The 17,770-nt window shown below is 51.2% G+C and overlaps 1 protein-coding gene and 1 long non-coding RNA gene across 4 annotated transcripts in view; one reads left to right on the top strand and one right to left on the bottom strand.

Moving 5' to 3' along the window:
* Positions 1 to 17,770, top strand: part of PLXNA2 (plexin A2) — a 166,445-nt gene that overhangs the window by 50,510 nt on the left and 98,165 nt on the right. The gene's annotated exons all lie outside the window — the stretch shown is intronic.
* LOC135402573 (uncharacterized) lies at positions 14,413 to 16,079 on the bottom strand. Its single transcript, XR_010425167.1, has 2 exons — positions 15,883 to 16,079; positions 14,413 to 15,055 (listed from the first exon to the last, which is right to left on the bottom strand). It is a non-coding gene; the product is annotated as an uncharacterized LOC135402573 (long non-coding RNA).

Here is a 17,770-nt window from a genome sequence, read left to right as displayed (position 1 = left end):
AACCCTCCCAGGCTCCCCAGTTCAGCCCCAAATCGCCGTGTCTTCGTGTCTTCCCTGTCACTGACAGCCCTGCGGGGTGGGTAGGAATGGTGGGAGCGAAAGCAAGGTGCTGATTTAGGAGCTTTGAGTTCTGTGGGGTTTAGAGACACTCAGACAATTTAGTGGTGAAAATCAGTGGGATCTGTACGTTTTTAGAAATGCGTCTTTGCCGCTCGCCGAGCGTGTCGCGCCAACGATCAACAACTTGAGACGGGAGATTTGTTCCCTGCTCCCTCTCTCTGTCAGCTTTCATTTGCCTTCTGTTGCCCCTACGCACAATCCATAAGCCCTCCTCTTTTGCATGATTGTCTCAATTTGCATTTGCAGCAGATCCACTGACATTTGGCTGGACTGTGGGTGAAGCACTCCTTGAAATTAGCCTGCACCTTGAGTTTGTTCTGGGGAGATAAGAAGGAAAGTGGCAGGGGGGTGCCTGGGGGGAATTAGGCACGTGAAACTGCACTGTGAAACCACCACCACCAGTCAGACTCCAGGCCAGCAATATTTCTCTGGGATTTGTTTTGGAAGCAGAATTTTTTACCGTGGGCAACAGACTCGTCTCCCTCACCCCACTGGCTTTCAATCCCGGCACAAGCCCGGCTGAGGAAGCCAAAGGATAAATTGTCTGCTCGCTCGCTCTAAAGTTGCTCTCTAGTGCTGGCAATATGATACTGAGGAGGAATTTTAATTTCATGCTGTGTAAGAAGAGTGCATGCAACAGTAGCAGCCGTATGGATTTTCATATGAATAGACGTACAGTATTCATAACAGGGTCGCAGTGTTGTCCTGCAGGTTTTCATTCTTCTCCTTTCTTTGCTGTTTTCACATTTCCTCCGCTCTGCACCCCGTTCTCGCACTTGCTGAAATGGAAAGTATGTCCTTGCCAGATGGATGTACAAAGTGACGAGCCTGTTTCTCAGTTATATTGCAATTGGCTTCAGAGACCTTTTGTTGCTTTAATTTCTGTGCAGCCCAAGTGCAAGTCTGTTTTGCTTGAGAGGGAACATTTTTTTAGCCTGGTGCCTCTCTTGCTCAGCTTTGCGGGTATCCAAGCAAGAGCACTTTTCAGACAGTGGGGCCCATTAATGCTGCTCTGTCTCAAGAAGGCTCTAAAATAATGTGACTTAAATGGCTTGTTTGGTGGGGAGGGCAGATCCCAGGAAAGGACAATTTGCCACCCTCACGGGTGGGTTGTGTGGGATCACACAACAGGTACTGCTGGTGCATTTCAGGCCTTCCTGCTTCTGAGTGCTGGTGATCTCTTTAGTCTTCACCCAAGAGCTGAAGTCACCCCAGCAGCAAAGAATTTGGTTTGTAAAATGATCTCTGCCACGCTTTATTTGGGAGGTGTTTTGTTTTATTTGATTTTGCAAATTTTTATGTGTTTGTTAGGGGTGGAGCCCATAGTGATTTTTCTCGAGGTTGCTGATCTAATACATTCTCTGCAGCCATAAAATATGCCTTAAATAAACTTATCCTAATAACATCTGTGAGGAGCATTGCTCTGCTGGTTTCCATGTTAAACTGGTCGTTAATGCGTCGGCACATCCCGGCGTGTCTGTCAAACCCAATCAGTTTTGCCAGGTAGTAGAGGTGGATAACTCTGCCTGCCTACAGATGCTGCTCTTTCTAATATCCCTACGTGGCAGGAAAATGCATGAGCTGGGGAAATCCTTTTCCTGGCTGATGAAGAGGTGTGTTTGTGCAACAGGAGGAATACACGGGAACTGTCAGTGCAGAGTGAGCCCGGACACTGAGACTGGGAAACACAGCTGGAGGGAGAGTTTGCATCCTCCACTCCAGTCCCACAGCGTCCCTTGCTTTGCTCCTGCTAGGTGAGAAGTTGGATAAGTTGGATATAAGAAAGAATTCTTCACTGAGAGTGGTTCAGCACAGGAACAACCCGCCCAGGGAAGCGGTGGAATCACCATCCCTGGAGGTGTTCAAAGCAGACGTGGCTCTTTGCACTGTGATGTAGTGAGGGGGCTGGGGTTGGCTGAAGGTTGGATTTGATGATCTCTGAGGTCTTTTCCAACCTGAACATTCCCAGAGGTGAGGGGGGATGGCAGCCTTGGCCTCACAGCTCGGGGCTCACCGCGGTGACAGATGTGTCCCAGCAGCGAAGTGACACGGCTCGAGGCATTTAGGTTTAATGGTTTCCTTCATGGCTGTGGATTGATACAGCTGGGAAACACATTAAAGAGTTCAGCAGCAAAGCAGGCTCATAATTAATAAAATACAGATTTTCATTTGAAATCATTGCCCAAAATAGCTCACTAATGGAGGGAGAGCTGGCTGTGGAGTTACAGTGCTGCATCTGTCCCTCCTGCTGGCACGGCTGGGGCAGGTCCCTTCAGCCAAGAGACCAAGGACTGAGCTCCACCACTGCCCCCAGCACCCTCTGGGCACCCAGCAAGGGGGGAACAGCTCAGCAGAGCTGTGCTGGAGCAGGGGACACCACCAGCTCTGACCTCTAAAGAGTAAGTGCCAGCCTGGGTAAGTCCAGCAAAATCCCACAAGCCTGTGAGATCAGACATTTCTCACCAAAACAAGGTAAAAGCAGTTTGAAGATGAACTCACAGTCAGCTTAAATCAAATGACTCCATGAGCTGCTCCATGTCCCCTGTTGAAGTGTTGAGCTCCACTGAGGGCTGGTGGATTGAGAAGGGAGAGACCTCTCCAGGGTATGTCCAAGTGATGCTTTCATGGACTGAGAAGGGAGAGGCTTCTCCAGGGTATCTGAGAGATGCTCTCAAGACCTGGGAAGGGAAGTTTTTTACTTGCACAGGCCTAGCAGGAGCTGGCATTGCTGCTGCTCCTGCAGCCTGGCTTAGAGAGGCTGTTAAGGAGCTGTTTCAAGTGCAGGCTGAGAGGGAAGCTGAAGTGACCGATAAAGCATCTCTTCAGCACTTGTAGAGGCTTTGGGATCCTCTTATAAATCAAAGCATGCAGGTGGCCTCCAGGTGTGGGAGCACAGAACCACAAACAGCATTAATGAGGCCACAGAGCATCATTCCCAGCTCTTCTGTGGTGGCAAAAGCAAAGGGGAGCGTGTTTTATCTTGTGGAGGCTGTGACTGTAACGATGGTGCAAGTTCTCTGAAAGGAAAAAAAAAAAAGGGACAATCTGGGGAAAAGGACCTTCTGGGCTGGCTCATTCCCAAAGATCCAGGAGCGTACAGAGCTGCTCATGTTGCTTGCCTGCTAATTGCAGTTGGCTGTAACTGATTTAGAAAGTGATGGCCTTAGGGAGCTGAGATTGTTGTTTGTGTTTGTCTGGGATTAAATACAGATGGAATTAAAACGAGGGGTGGGGGGGAGGAAAAAAAAAAAAGCCTTGATTCGAGGAGGAAGCTTTGATGGAAACAAATTCCTGGTGGTGGAAGGCAGCGAGTGGCTGCTGCGGTCGCCTGGCCTGGGTTTCAGGAGCATTCCCATGGAAGCACTTGGGGAAACAATGAAAGGGGAGAGACAGAAATAGAAAGCAAAAAGATAAGTGGACTCTGATGAAAGGAGTCATATTAATAATGAAAACTGGAGGTTCTGAAGCTGCTTTAGAATAGATTTTCAAGGCAGGCAGCCTCTCGGGAGCAGGCTCTTTGGTGGCTGGCTCAGCCCTTTGGTTAAGTCACAAACCACAGGACTCCAGATGCAGAGAACAGGACCTGACTCCCTGCCAGGCTTCCCACAAACTGCGGGAAGAGACAGGGAAATACCTGGTGTGTTGAAATCACCAGGCCACAGGACTCCAACAGCAGCAAAACTGGAGTCTTGTGGCTTTAGGTCGCCGCAAGATTTCGTTGCAGCTGAGTGCAAACCATGACACAACTTATAAATCATGACAGTGGCAAAATAGGAGGCCTGGAATCATTAGCAGATTACATTATGCAGATGTATGGATGGGGAGGGGGGCTGTGTTAGTTCTGGTGTGATAGGAAAGGAAAGGCAAGAGGGAGCTCAGCTCCTCTGATAATGAGCAGTGGCATCGTGCAAAGAGGCTGCTGCAGTTGCCAGCACTCACTCACTGGGAAAATCTGTCCTGGAAGGTAACTTTCCATATCAGTTCAGTCTCTTGGCTCAGTTTATAGCTCTAACTCAAAAAGCTTTAGGAACATCTGATGCCTGGTCTCTTTTTAGTGAGAGCAATTCAAATCCTTTACCTTGTCAGAAACTTCAGCTTTTGGGGCCAGGAGGGGTGGAAGCTGGGAGCCTCAGGACCCAGTGTTGTCCTGCAGGTTACTTAAAAGCCATCTGTGGGTGAGGTTGAGCAGCTCCCTCTCCTTCCAACACCTCTTCCTGCCCCCTTCACCACCTCTGACACTTCTTAGTGACTGGCTGCAAATCTCCTGCCAGTGCTCATTAACCCGAATGCAAAGACTGCTGAGTCTCCTGGTCTGGCTGGAGACACTTCCACCACCCTCTGGCAAAACAGAGGCTGGGAAAACATCCAGCTCACTGGGATGAAGCTGTGAGCTGGTAGCAGAGGTCACTGGGGTGCTGTTAGACTGGTGAGTGCTGTGACTGGTGCCTCAGACCAGCCCGGGACTGCATTCCCAGTTGTCCATTGCTGGATGTGAAACGGAGAAAATGAGCAAAAAGAACATCCAGCCCCCACTGAGCTGCCTCCAGCTCCTCTCATCAGCCACCAGCTCCCCACAGACCTTTAAGATGCCTGGTTTTGGGAAGGCAGGGGCAATGGAGAGAGGAATTTGTGTTGGATCTGAGGCAAAGAGACCACAGAGCAGTCAACACAGACTCGTGTTGCTGGCATTTGATGCGGGGGGTTTGGGCAGGTAGAATGTCCCCAAAGCTGCCTGAAAGCTGGAATATGAGACAGAAAAACTAAATACACTGACAGCCACAGCGTGCAAACATCATATCCTGCCTGGAATGCATTGGCCAAAGTGTCCCCATCCCTGTGTCTGATGTGGTCAGAAAGGGAAGGGTGAGCACAGGGCCATTTTGGGAAGCTGTAAATGCAATTTGGGACGTGCCTGCAGGTTCCCACCTCCTGAGCCAGGCCAAAGAGGAGGGAGACATGGAATTTCTATCACTGCCTTTGGAAACCTGGTCACCAGGAGCCTGTGAGATGGGCTCCTGTGAGATGGGCTCCTGTGAGATGGGCTCCTGTGAGATGGGTTTGCCAGGAGGCTTTTAGGGAGGAGGTTGGGTTTTGACTCAAAGTGCCGTTTCCCTGGAAAGGGAATGATGGCAAAGCACCAAACTGTGCCATATCACTGCTGCTGCTCAAATCCATACTGCTGTGCTGCCATCCAACCAGGAGGCTCTGCTCCCAGTCAGCAGTTCAGCTCCAGTGCTGTCCATGGAAAACAGCGTGTGTCCAAAGGGAGGCAGGAAGAGGAATTGGCTTTCCAACACAAGCAAGCATCTGGGCTCGCTCTCCTCGGGGACTTCTCTTTAAAAGGAGCTTTGAATTGATAAATTTTCACTCTTTTTCTTTTTTTTTTTTTTTTTTTTTTTTTTTTAATATAAAGAAATTCTCCCTGGCTTTGATACAAAGGAGCAGCTTGCTCTGCTTGCTGCTGGTTTGTTTACAGAGCCATGTGGGTGATGAGGAGGGGAGAGAGGAGCAGTGCTGGGGGGGGGGGGACCAGAGCCTGGAGCCCAAACACGGCAGAGCCAGGCACAGCCCCCGCCTTCCAGCAGCCTGTGGCCCCTGTCAGAATTAAAGAGTTATAGCTGCAAAAACACATAGGGTTGGCTCTCGCCTGCCACAGCATGTAAACAAGTGTTCTGGAGGAATCCAGGCTGCGAGGCTGAAGCTGTGAAATGCTTTGGAGCCTTTCTCCTTACAGAAGGGGGGGGGGGGGGGGGGGCTGGTTGTTTTGCAGGCTCCCAGGCACAGAAGTTTGGCCTCTTAACAGCAGAGTTAACCAAAACTAGCAAAACAGAGGCTAAGATCTGTTGTCAAAACCAACCAAGCCCACAAACCCTTTCCAACGCAGCACAGGATGAGGATTAAAATCCTCCTTAGAGAGACTTCAACAAAGTATTGCTTTCAAATACTTTCAGGAGACTGATATTAAGTCTGAACATCAAAGATGTGACTGGTTGAGAGTTGGGTTTGTCTGTAGTTTCTATCACAGGCAAATTTTAGAGAGACAGCAAAAATATTTGACAGTGGCTTCAGTAGCTCAGATCCTTTTTGCTGGGGGATGGATGAAATGGTTAAGTGAAGGTATCTTCTAGCTGTGCTTTCTTGGTTTCCCTGCCTCCCCGTTGGCACATACATCCACATTCTCTGTTCCTCTCCCATCTGCTCCCACTTCCCAAATTTCTAACATTTCACTCTTAAAATTTTGCCTTCATGTATATGAATGAAAAAGAAAAATATCGCTGTAAACCATAAAGGCTCAGGAGCTGGGATGAATTTTGATCTGCACCATAAAACCCCTCGTAAGCCTTGCTGCAGCCTCCAGCTCCAGCAGGTTGTGGTGTTGGTGCTGAGCATCACTCACAACGGGACTGTTTCTCCATCAGGGTCTTAGTTGTGACTCTCAGGTGCAGAATTTAGGCAGTCAGGGCTGGTGGTGTCCTTATCGTGGTGCAGTCGCTGAAGGATGCAGATGGGGTGGGGGTACCACCCCCAAAACCAGCATGATGTGGTTCTTGGTGAACTGGTTGACTTGTTTCATGCTCAGCCCTTCAGGGACGTAACTGGAGCTTGGTGGAACAGCATTTTCAGGGCTGTGAGGCCTCTTGCAATCATGAAACCACTTAGTGCTGTTTAGGGAAGCGAGGCTGTGAGGACAGCAGAGGGGGAGTTGTTCCAGTGTTAAATTACTGCACCACACACACAGTATTTGCCTAACCAGCTAGACCTGAATTGCTGTTCAAACACTGCTTTTCTGCCTGACGTTGGCAATCAGGGAGCTAATTACACTGGATTAGGGTTTTTCTCTTAATTACATGAAAAATTTAGCGCGGCTGATGTTCCTGAGGCTGCAGGGGATTAAGGAGGAAGCCATGTGTTTATCTACAGGTCAATTATGGAAGGGAAGGCTCTAATATGGTGCAGCTTTGTCTCTCCCACCCGTGGACCCCAGCCTGGACCTATCTCATGATGCTGGTTTTGGGCCATGGGCACTAGAAGGGATTAGCTGTGCTGGCTGCTGGGGGAACAAAAGCAGGGGCCTGGGGGAAGAGCTGCCTCCATCCTTCTCATGAGGTGTTTGACAGCTCTGGGGCAGACCTGCTCCACCTCCTCGTGCAGAGGAGAAAACTACAAGTAAAACCTTTCAGCACAAAACCAGGCACAGGCTGGTTGGGTCCCGCTGGACCAGGACATTCAGTCTCTCAGATGTTCTGCTCCAGAAACATCTTCAGTCCCAGTCCTTTATCTGTGGTCCCTTTTCCCCTCCCTCCTCCCACTTTGGGGGTGTCTGATGTTGCTGGTGTGCTTTGCCTGGGTCATTCTGTGTTTTCACCACGGTGCTGTAGCTGCCCTTGTGTTCACGTGCCAGTGGCACCTGTGGCCTCCAAGGAGGAGCAGTGACATCAGCAAAGTGACCCCACCTTGGTGACATGCCACCAAGGACACTGTGTGTGTCGAGCAGCAAAGCCTTGGGCACGTCCACTCTCCTCTTTTGTGATGTTTTTCACTGTGGATGAGGTGAAAAGGGAAGCCCAGAGCTCCGTGTCCGCTGGTCCCTGGGTGATGCTGCCAGGATGGGGCTGGCACTGCAGCTCGTGGCTGCTCTGCAGGGATGAGCTAAAGCTCAGCTTGGAACTGCACAGTTCCCAAGGGTTAAACCCAGCTCCTGAGTAGTGTTTACCTCAGTTACAGATGGCAGATTCCCCTCCCGCCCCAGCTGGATTTGAACTGGAACTCAGAATTTGGATATTTGAGGACCAGGATGCTGATCCATCCATCAGCTGCCTCTCCTTCCTCCCTGGCCTGATGCAGAGCAGGGTGGTGGGTGCTGTCCCAGCCCTGTGGTGGGTGCCCAGAAGCTGCACCGATGCTCTCGAGACAGGGATGGCCAAGGACAGACGGACAGGGACAGAGATGTGTGCTGAGCCCAGAATCTCCCTGCTGCTCTCAAGGCAGTGCTGAGCAGTGTTACATGTGTTGCACATACAGATTATTCAGAGCCAGTTCATCTGCTTATCTGCTGATTAATTCTGAGATGCTGGAAAGGGCATGTGCCGAAGGCTTAGGGAGTTACGGTGCGGAGATGGAAGAGATTTTGCTTTTTATTTTTATTTTTATCCTTGATCTGCCCCGGAATAGCATTTGGGAAGCAGCTCCCAGGGGCGGGAGGAGCGTTCCTCACGCGCTGGGAACGTGAGCTACCTCAAAAGCCTCTGCTGGGGACTGGGAGCTCAGAGCATGAATGAGCAGATAGGAAAGTGTAAGGAGAGAGATTCGGCTTCCACGGATTTGTACTCGTATGAATCCTCTCAGGAGGCTTTAATGCTTCCAGCACAGGGCTCTGTACAAGCAGATGCCCTTGAGCAGGGCGCCAGCCCCGGCTGCTCCTCGGGCATTTTCTGTCCTGCGCCTTGTCTTCCACAAGGATGAGCCCGCACTTGGTTCAGCTCCCGTGTGCCCGGAGATGGAAAAGCCCCAAACCCAGAGTGTGTCCCGGGTGGGTGGTTCCCCACCACGGAGCCAAGCTGCCAGGGAAGGGGAGAGCCGGGAGTGCCGGCACAGCCGCGCTCCGGGAGCCGTGGGGCAGTGCCAGTTTGGCTGGGGCTCTGCCCGTCCTCACACGACCTCTCTGCAAGGCTGTTGCTGGAGTAAAACTCAGCCTCTGCGCGGGCAGCGTGCTCAGGACCCGGCTGCTCAGAGCTTTGTGTGGCTCTGGCCCCTCTCTTAACCAGAAAATCCCCGTTCCCTGCCCGCAGCAGCCGTGACCTGGGGGGTGTGATGCTCCCCACAGCCAGAGGAGCAGCAGGCGATGTGGGAGAGCCTCGTTTCCCGGGATTTAAGCTGAGCTGGGTGCTCTGTAATTTCCTCACATCCTCTGCCCGGGCAATGTTAGATCCGATCAGTAACACACGACTGGTTCAGTGAAACCAAAAATATGCACGGCCTCCCTGTTCACCTGCTCGCTCCTGTCTGACCTAAAGCACCAGGCAGGATTTACCCACGAGTCTGTAAACCCTCCCAAAGATAATAAAATGTAGGTTCTTTTATTTCCTTCTGGGTTTTGGCCTCGGGCGGCTCGCGGGCTTGGCTCGTGTTCCAGCGCTCCCGGGAGGTGTCGGGCAGGAAATCGGAGTCATTTGAAACATATTACTTACATGATGTTTTTTGAAAAGGAAAAAAAGAGAATAATATTTCCTGAGGAACTTTCTGGTTTCCACCTGATCGGCTGGAAGCCGTGACTTCGGAGAAAGAGGGGTTTTTTTGTGTGGCAATTTTTGACAGTCGTTTAGTTTCTCCCTCCTTGGGGAGAATCACGACTCGCTGCAGCTCGTTTGGAGCAAACTCCACATTAGACAGTCTTGTCTAAGTGGCTTTTTATTCCATTTTACATGGCTACTCAAGGTCAACAACCCAAACTAAGCAAGACCAATCCCTTCAGCTGTGAAATGCACTGCTGGAGGAGGATGTTCGGAGGGAGACAGCTTGACACCGAGCTGTGGAGGATTATTCAGCTGGAAGGGCACAGGTGAGGTGTGGATAGATAACACAGATACAGTGCTATTTTGGGGACTCTGGGAAGAGCTGTAAATGGTGTGTGACAAGCAGATACCCAGTACCTCCCTCGCCCTAAATAATGCCAGCTCTGTGCTTCCTCTCATCTTTTCTGTCCATCTCGGATGACTCAGGCTTTGCTCTCAGCCCTGTTTGCCTTCACTTTGGCTGTTGCTCACTCCCCAAAATGCTGCTCCCACCTCCCTCCATCAGTAATTGTGTCCTGCAGGCAGCAGACAGTGAGCTGTGCCTCTTCTGTCCTCACTTAGGAGTCTCTCTGGGTACCTGCCAACACTGAGCCCAGCTTTGGGCCAGGGCAAAAGGGAGAAAAAGGGCAAAGAGTGGAAAAAGGCAGGGAATGACCCAGGATTTGTAGCACCCAGAGGGGCAGCCTGGATTTAGCCTGTTCTCTGCACACCCACAGCTCCCGTGGCACCCAGCTAACCCTGCTAAAGACTGCTGGTGCTGTGTAGAAGAGGATGCTTTAGGAATAAAAAAACTCCTCTCTGCCTGTTCCCGGAGCTGTCCCACTCTTCCCTCACCTGTGCTTTCATTTACTCCCCAGCTGTAAGGGAAGGAGCTGGATTGAAGCTGCACAAAGCAGGAGGAGCAGGGGTGAGTCAAGGGAGGAATGGTAGAGGCTGGAGGAGCAGCTTGCAGAGGGGTCAGTGGGATCCAGCACCACCTCCCTCGTTTCTCTGGGAGGCCAAACTCTGTCCCTTTGATGATTGCCTTGCTCGGTGCCACAATGCAAAGCCTGCAAGCAGAGAAGTGCTGTTAACAATGATTCCCATTTCCCAGAGAAGCACTGAGCCACCTCTTCAAAAATACCACAGGAATGTAAAGGGAAGAAGGGGCTTATTGCTGAACAAAAGGAGAAGGAAGTCACTGCACGTTGTGGCTCTTCATTAGGGGACAGATTAGAAGTGAGCAGGTTTTGTACCAGCTGCAGATGTGCCCTGAGCTCTCCTCCTTCCGGGGAGCAAATCCACAGATTTACTCCAAGTGTTTCCACCTTTAATGGGTTGTGCTTTGATGCTGGTGGAAGGTGCAAGGCCGATGGCCCTGAACCCCCAGCAATTGTCTCCCTGCGACAAATGCTCCAAAAAAAGGGGCCCTGCTCCTTCTCAGCATTCCCTACCAGGCAGCCTGATCCCTGGAGTCCCCAGAGTTAATAGTCTCTACCTCCTGCTTTTGAACTGAGCCCTCTTCTGCACTGGCATTCCTCAAGAGTGTAGAAGACAATCTTTTGGGCGCCTCACTCAGTCTTTTTTTTCTTTTTTTTCCCCATCTCACTGCTGGTTTTAGCTAAACTGGGGCTGGTTTTAGCTGTGCAAGTGGTTGGGTTCCAGCCTGGCTTTGCACTGGGGTGAGCAGAGCCTTCCCCAGGGCCCAGCAATGGGAAAGAGCTTCTCTCTTAATGGAAAGGAGTGCTGGGCCTCAAGGAAAAGACAATGCTGCTGATTTAAAGCACCATCCAAAGCAATACGACCTCACCAGCCAGCCTACCCAAATTTGATTCTAATGAATCCATCCCCGGAAGAATACTACTTAATTAATTAGCAGCTCATTTGCATGAGGTGGCATGTTATTAAAGTTCTGCTGCTGCAAGTAGGGCTGTGACAAGGTGTGAGCTGACAGCTTTTCAAATAAAAAGTCTTTTAAAGGAATGATCTTCCGAACTGGCAGCTTTGTTCTAAACGAGCCTCTCATGCAGTAATAAATTAAAGACATGGGGGCTGCTGATTAGTCTCTGCATGGGGCCTCTGTACCATCCTCTCTGCTTTATGGTGGAGGATCAGCTCTGCAGAAGGGTGGAGGGGAGAAGAAGGATGGAAGAGGGAAGTAAAGGCTTGGAGAGAGAGAGAGAGACAAAGAGAGAGAACAGCTTCAGTGGCAATCTTCTCCTAAGGTCTGGTACCTGTTAGGATGTCTGAGCTGCTGCTTCAACCCAGCAAGTGGATTCTTTCACCCCCCAAAAGCTTTCAGAGAGGCAGCAAGGGATTCCTCTCCCAAGCTCCTCTTTCTGCCTGGGAATGGGAAGGACTGTGTTTGTGGAAGCTCTTCTCCCTCTGGCAGATCCAAGTGCCCAACCTCCCCCATGCACCCCAAAGGGGCACCTTGAACCTTGCTCTGGCAAGTGGTTTCCATTAGCCAGGGGCCAGTGGGGCTGCTGAAACAGGTCATGGACTCAGAGAATGGTTTGGGTTGGAAGGGACCTTAAAGCTCATCTTGTTCCCCCCCCTGCCATGGGTAGAAACACATTCCAGTATCCCAGGTTGCTCCAAGCCCCATCCAACCTGGCCTTGGAGACTGCCAGGGGTAAGGCAGCCACAGATTATTTGTTAAATAATCTGTTGGGTGTGACTTGATCTTTAGCGCTGAAGGAATGGTGGGATTTAATTTGTTTTGTGTTTTAAACCTTCTCTGGCTTTCTCTGTAGGTGGGAACAAACTCTTTGTAATGGTAACATTGGCAGTGTTAAGGTCTTGGTTTTACTCAGAGTGCTGGTTCTGGGCAGGCTGAAGCCTCTTGTCACACAGGGCAAGGCAGGAAACCTTCCTTGGAGGAACAATTCCCACCTTTAGCACTGGAGATGCTGGAAGTGAGAGTTAATTTGTGTTTGTTTGTTTGCTGCATCCCCGTTTTTGTGCTCAGCAGTGGATGTGGGTGCTGGTGCTGCAGACACAGCCCCTCTCCCTGGGGAGCTGCTGTGAGCCTGGGGGGGTTCCTCTGTGCTCTTCCCCAATTAGCTCAGCAGTTCCTCTGCCTCGTGGCTCCTCTGGGGAGCTGCACATTCCCAGGTTGTGGCTTTGAACACGGAGCTAACATTTCCCAAACAGCAAAAGATGGGAAACACATGTGGGTGTGAAATAGATACACAGAGACATTTCTGACATGAGTATTGAATTCACAGGGAGCTCAGATCTATAAATAATTCGGGTCATGAAGCCTGATCAGAATAAACTCGGGCTGGAGCCCCCCCTGCACTGTGTGGGGCTGTACAGATGCCAACCCACGTTACCTTCCACTGCCTGGACTTACCTCCCAGCACCTGCTTCCCCCTGCCCCATCCCCCTTTTGAAGGAATAACCAGCTGCACAGGCAGGAGGGGCTGCAGATCCTGGGAACGAGGGACTGTGTGAATGGAGGGCACCAGCAATTTAATCCATTGGGAAAGGCAGGATCCAAGCGAGATGGGGACAGAGGAGGTTTGTCTCCTTGCACCTGGAATTTTCCTTAAGTTTAGGGAGGGGATGGAGGAGGAAAAGCTCCCTAAGGAAGGGGTTTAGGACTCAGAAAAGACAAGCAGAGCAGGTGGCCGTGGCTGTGCCTCGATGCTTTGTGTGCATCGTGCCCAGCACAGGAGGGAGAGGTGGGGCTGCACAGCTTGGATGGGGCTTTCCTGGGTCTTTGAGGTTCCCCAGGCAGAGGGACAGTGACACCAGCACTTGCAGGGCAGTGTCACCTGTGTGGCCCTCGCTGGAGGAAAACCTCCTCAGCTGCTGCACAGCCTGTGCCCGAGCAGGGCACCAAGCTCTTCACCAAACCAAATTCCCTCCCCTGGGTTTTGGAAGGGTAACCCCAGCAGGGATTAGTGAGTGTATTTAATGTTTAGTTAGACAGCGTAATTCGGGAAAGAATGGATTTTCTCCTCCCTTGGAGACCATATAATTTGGTTTTTGAGGAGCTGTTTTGCTCCGAGCCACTGAGCCCGACAGAGTCGTGACTTCCTGGAGTGAACCCATCTATTGAGGCTTCCCTGGGATATCTTTGGGGTAAAGATAAAGGTGATGCCCACTATGACAGACATATTCTATCCCAATTTGGGAGAAATGCATAAAGAAATTGTGACAGGAGAGAGAGAGAGACTGGGATATGAGGGAGCCTCCAGGTAGTGGAGTTAATTGGATATGCTGATCTGAATTGAATGTGCATGTAAGGTTTGTCATTAACTTCCTCACAGCCACATCTATGATTTGAAGGGAAGATACCTAATGGCATCACTATTTCACTTTAGTTTCAAGGGGGAGAATTCCCACATGGAGAGCAGGGAGCCAAGTCACACCCCTGGGGTTCCTGCCTGTGGAAGGTGCATGCACGGGAAGTTCTTCAGGGCTGGGCTTCTCCTCCCGTGGCTGGAGATGTGGTGAGAGGTCCTATCAAGGCTCCTGCACATCTGTGGGCTGGGTGTGCAATCCTCAGCAAAGCCCTTGGCTTCCCAGGGTTTATTGACAGCTGGAAATGGGTCCAATCTGGATGTTAACAGTGCTCTGAGGGAGCGCTTTACTCCCAGAATAATTTCATAGAAGGTCTGAAGGGCTGTTGGAAACTTTCTGTGTGATGATTTGCAATTTCTGTTCTGGGTTCTCCCCTACTAGAGGTAGCTGTGGGTGTCAGAGGATGTAGAACCATCAGCAGCCAGCGTTGGTAGCCCTGTAAAATGATCCTGAGATGTGCATCTTGCCTCCTTTTTGGTCTGGTGTGAATGTAGAACAGCCCAGTCCAAACTAAACTGGATTAGCAAAAGTAAATCCTTTTTGCAAAGATTATTTGGATGAGGCACAGAGGAAATCTGGGCTGTTTTTTGTTTATCCTGTCCTGTCTTTGGGAGCTCTGGCACTGCTGAGTCTCCTGCTTGTGGAAGCTTTCTTTATGGCCAGGTCTAGGTAGGAAAGACTCCACAAAACCACAGACAGAAAGAGGTAGGGAAAGGCTGTTTAAACTAAACTGTGCTCCAGCCTGATTCAGAAACCTGCTGCCAGGAACAGTCTTCCTGCTAAATTTTCAGTCCTGAAGGAGGAAATCCATCCTAGAGCTTTGTGGGAACTGCCCAAGAGCTGAGATGTGCAGGTGTAAATGTCAAAGAAAGTGGCAATTCTGCAAAGATGCATCTTGGCAGCAAAGGCTGCTCCTTGTTTTCGGGTTTTTTTCTCAGGCAGTGACGCTCCAGTGCACATTCCCAGAGCAGATACAGTTCTCAAAACATCCATTTTACACAAATGCCACGTTACTGGATAGTATTTCCTCACCCTGAAGGGTTAGAAAGCCTGACATGAAAGGAGCAGTCCTAAGGCTCCGGGGTTGTCTGGGCTTTTCCCTTTGTTGCCATTACAAACAAAAAATCAGCAAGTTCAGCCAGCATGTTGTGCTCCTGACCCTGGGAATCCAAAGTGCTTTGGGACCCACCAGGCACCCGTGTACGTGGGGAGAAGCTGCAGCTCTTGAGGAGTTAATGGGTGGCCTTGGTGTGGGATCCAGGATGGGGAATCAGTCCCTTCATGCATGGGCTTATTCAGCTGTTTTTCTGACATCAGGCTTTTCATCATGAGTCAGCCTCGTGGAAACACTGGTAATGAAAACAGACAGGTAATTTAATCATGGAAAGTTCCTACAAAGAGATCTGATGTCTTCTAATGGGAGCCTGCTGGGAGAATCTGGAAAGGAATGCAGATATATTTTACCTCTGGCATTGGCTGGGCAAAATACCTAAGGGAAACTTTAGTACAAGAGGTGTGTTGGAGCTTCATGTCATATTAGATCCTTGGATGGCTCCTACACAGGAGCTTCACTGCAACATATACGTGACACAATGTGGTGTTTCACTAATCTGGGCACATAATGCTGAGCTTATGCCTGCAGCCTGCATTGGGGGGGTATTAGAGAGATCAGTCTGAGCAGAGCCTTTGAAGGGCTGCAGCTCCCTCAATTCTGCTCCATCACGTGGGGCCTTCCCCTGGCCCGGTGTCCTCCGAGCCAGGGATGATGTTTGGATTTGCAGATTATGTCATTAGGCACTTTTCAAGCCAGGTTTCTAAACATCCATCAGGAGCGATGGAGGGAAGTGCTGGATCTGGCCCAAACAGCTTCTCCAATTCATGGCCAAGTGTGGGAGCCTGTGGTTTGTCCTCCTGGTCTCCGTTGTCTCTCTGGACATATCTCTGATCCTGGTTTCCATCTCACTGATGTGCAGCTCCCCATAACCCGCCTGCTCCCTGTTTCACTGTGCTCCCACCCATTCCAACCTGCTCTGCTTCCCTCTGTCTCTCTCCTAAACCCTTCCTGTTCCCATCACTGTGTTGTGAGAGAAGACAGGCAGGTAGTTTTAGGGGGATGTCATGAACCAGGACCACCACAGCCCAGCCCTGTCCCTCTCCTGCATCGCTGTGCCAGGACCTGGGCTTGGGTTGAGCCCAGACTTGCAGGGTTGGCACCACGTCGCTGTTCTAGTGATGGGTCAGGAGTTGTTTGGCCCCAGGAGGGCACCCACATGTTAGGCAGGGGAATTATTTCTCTCTCCAAACGTCAACAAGCAGCTTCCTGCTGGGGGGATGATCCCTTTCTTCTTCCGCCGGCGCAGGAATCATCGCTCTTCTCTGACATCATCATTTGTTGTCATGGAAACCAAACCCTGAGGAAGAGATGCAGTGGAGCATCCTGCTGTCGGTGGGTGCCTCTCAGCACGGTGCTGTGGGCAGGGGGCTGGGGGGCACCCAGGGGGTTTAACACCCACCACGGCGTGCGGGGCAGGGGGGCAGCGGGCTCTGCCCTGCCCTCGCCCTGGGCTCTGAGATATCTCACCTCAGCAGCCTCCACGAGAGACCCCAGGGCTGCTCCCCTGCCTGTGGAGGGGCAGGAGGGTGCAGGCAGCACCCAGCACCCTGAGCAGGGCTCCAGCTGTGTCCCAGGACACCCGTGCCAGGCACAGCTCCAAGCACTTGTCCAGGCTGGGGGAGCCATCAGTCACGTGGTGCTGCTGCCTCCAGCCCAGAGCCACAATTCCCAGCTGGAATTGCCCTGCACAAGGCTTGTCCAGTGGTATCTCTCTTTATTAGCCCTGTCTGACCTCATTACTAGAAAGGAGCTCAATTTAACGAGCTGCCCATGCCCTGAGGGAACTCTGAAAAACAGTTGTTTTTCACAAAGGCTGCTGATCCTTCATGTCCGGCACTTCCATTCCCGTTTGGCCATTAATCAGGTGCTCACATGGAAGTGGCTGTGTATCCCTGACAGCCCAGCCTTCCTTCTCTTTATTCCTCAGGTGATTTTGCAGCCCTGTCCCTGTGTCCATGGTGCAGGCTGGTGGCTCCGTGGGTGACTCGGGTTGCAACACTGGTCTCCTACTGGTGTGAACCTGCCCCTGGTTCTCAGGATTTGGTGAAGATCCTGATTCTCACAGGTGGAATTAAAGCAGGATTTGACCTTCTGCCTTTCTGGAGGATTTTGTTTTTCTGAAAATTCAGGGCTTTTGAGGCAGGTTTGGGCTGGTGGCTTAATCCTGCCAGAGGCTCCCTGTGCCTGACTGTGGGTGTTCGAGCAGACCACTCACATTCCCACCTGATGTCCTTTTATAGCACTAAAAACACCAAAGGTAACGAGAAAAAGAGAGAAATCCAGAAAATAAATGCATTCGTGTACCCAACATGTCTCCACAAGGCAGGGAGCACCAGGGCTCTTTCCAAGAAGAGGATTTATTTGGAGGAGGGTGCAGGGGGAGCGTCTCTCCCCTCTGAGCGTGATGATATCCCTGTATTTCCAGCTGGGGTGGCACATTTCTCAGGTAAATCTTCAGATGCTTAACAACCTGCTGTCCTACCTCCTGGGGACACAAACCAGGGGGAAAAAAGACCCTCTCTGCTGCTCCATCCTGCCCCTTCTGAAGGTTCACACTCCAGGTTCTCCCTGCCTTTTCCTCCCTGCCACAGCCGGGAACTGAGCAGAAAAACGGGATGCAGCAAGGCAGCCCGGCATGAGGCTGGAGAGCAGATGGCATCTTTGTGATAAGAGGTTTTTCCAGGGCCGTCAGCCCCCTGTATTCCCTCTCCTCCACGGGAGTGTTCCTGGCCCCCCTCTCCCGGCATCGCTGTCGCTGCGAGCCCTTGGCTCGCCCGGCCGCTCTCAGCTGGCGGCTGCCAGAGCTCCGAGCTCTGCAGACACCGCGTTGCAATCAAATGGCTCTCCAAATATGCAAATCCTGGTGGGAAAGACAATGTAAATAGTTTGTTTATCCTCCTCCCTTTCCCCTCGAGCAGCCCCCGAGGCCATAAATTATTAACTTCGGGAA

The sequence above is a fragment of the Pseudopipra pipra genome, chromosome 25 (assembly GCF_036250125.1).
Source record: "Pseudopipra pipra isolate bDixPip1 chromosome 25, bDixPip1.hap1, whole genome shotgun sequence".
In the NCBI taxonomy this organism is placed as follows: Eukaryota; Metazoa; Chordata; class Aves; order Passeriformes; family Pipridae; genus Pseudopipra; species Pseudopipra pipra.
The sequence above is the reverse complement of the archived record's forward strand: the minus strand, read 5'-3'. Positions and strand labels throughout refer to the sequence as shown.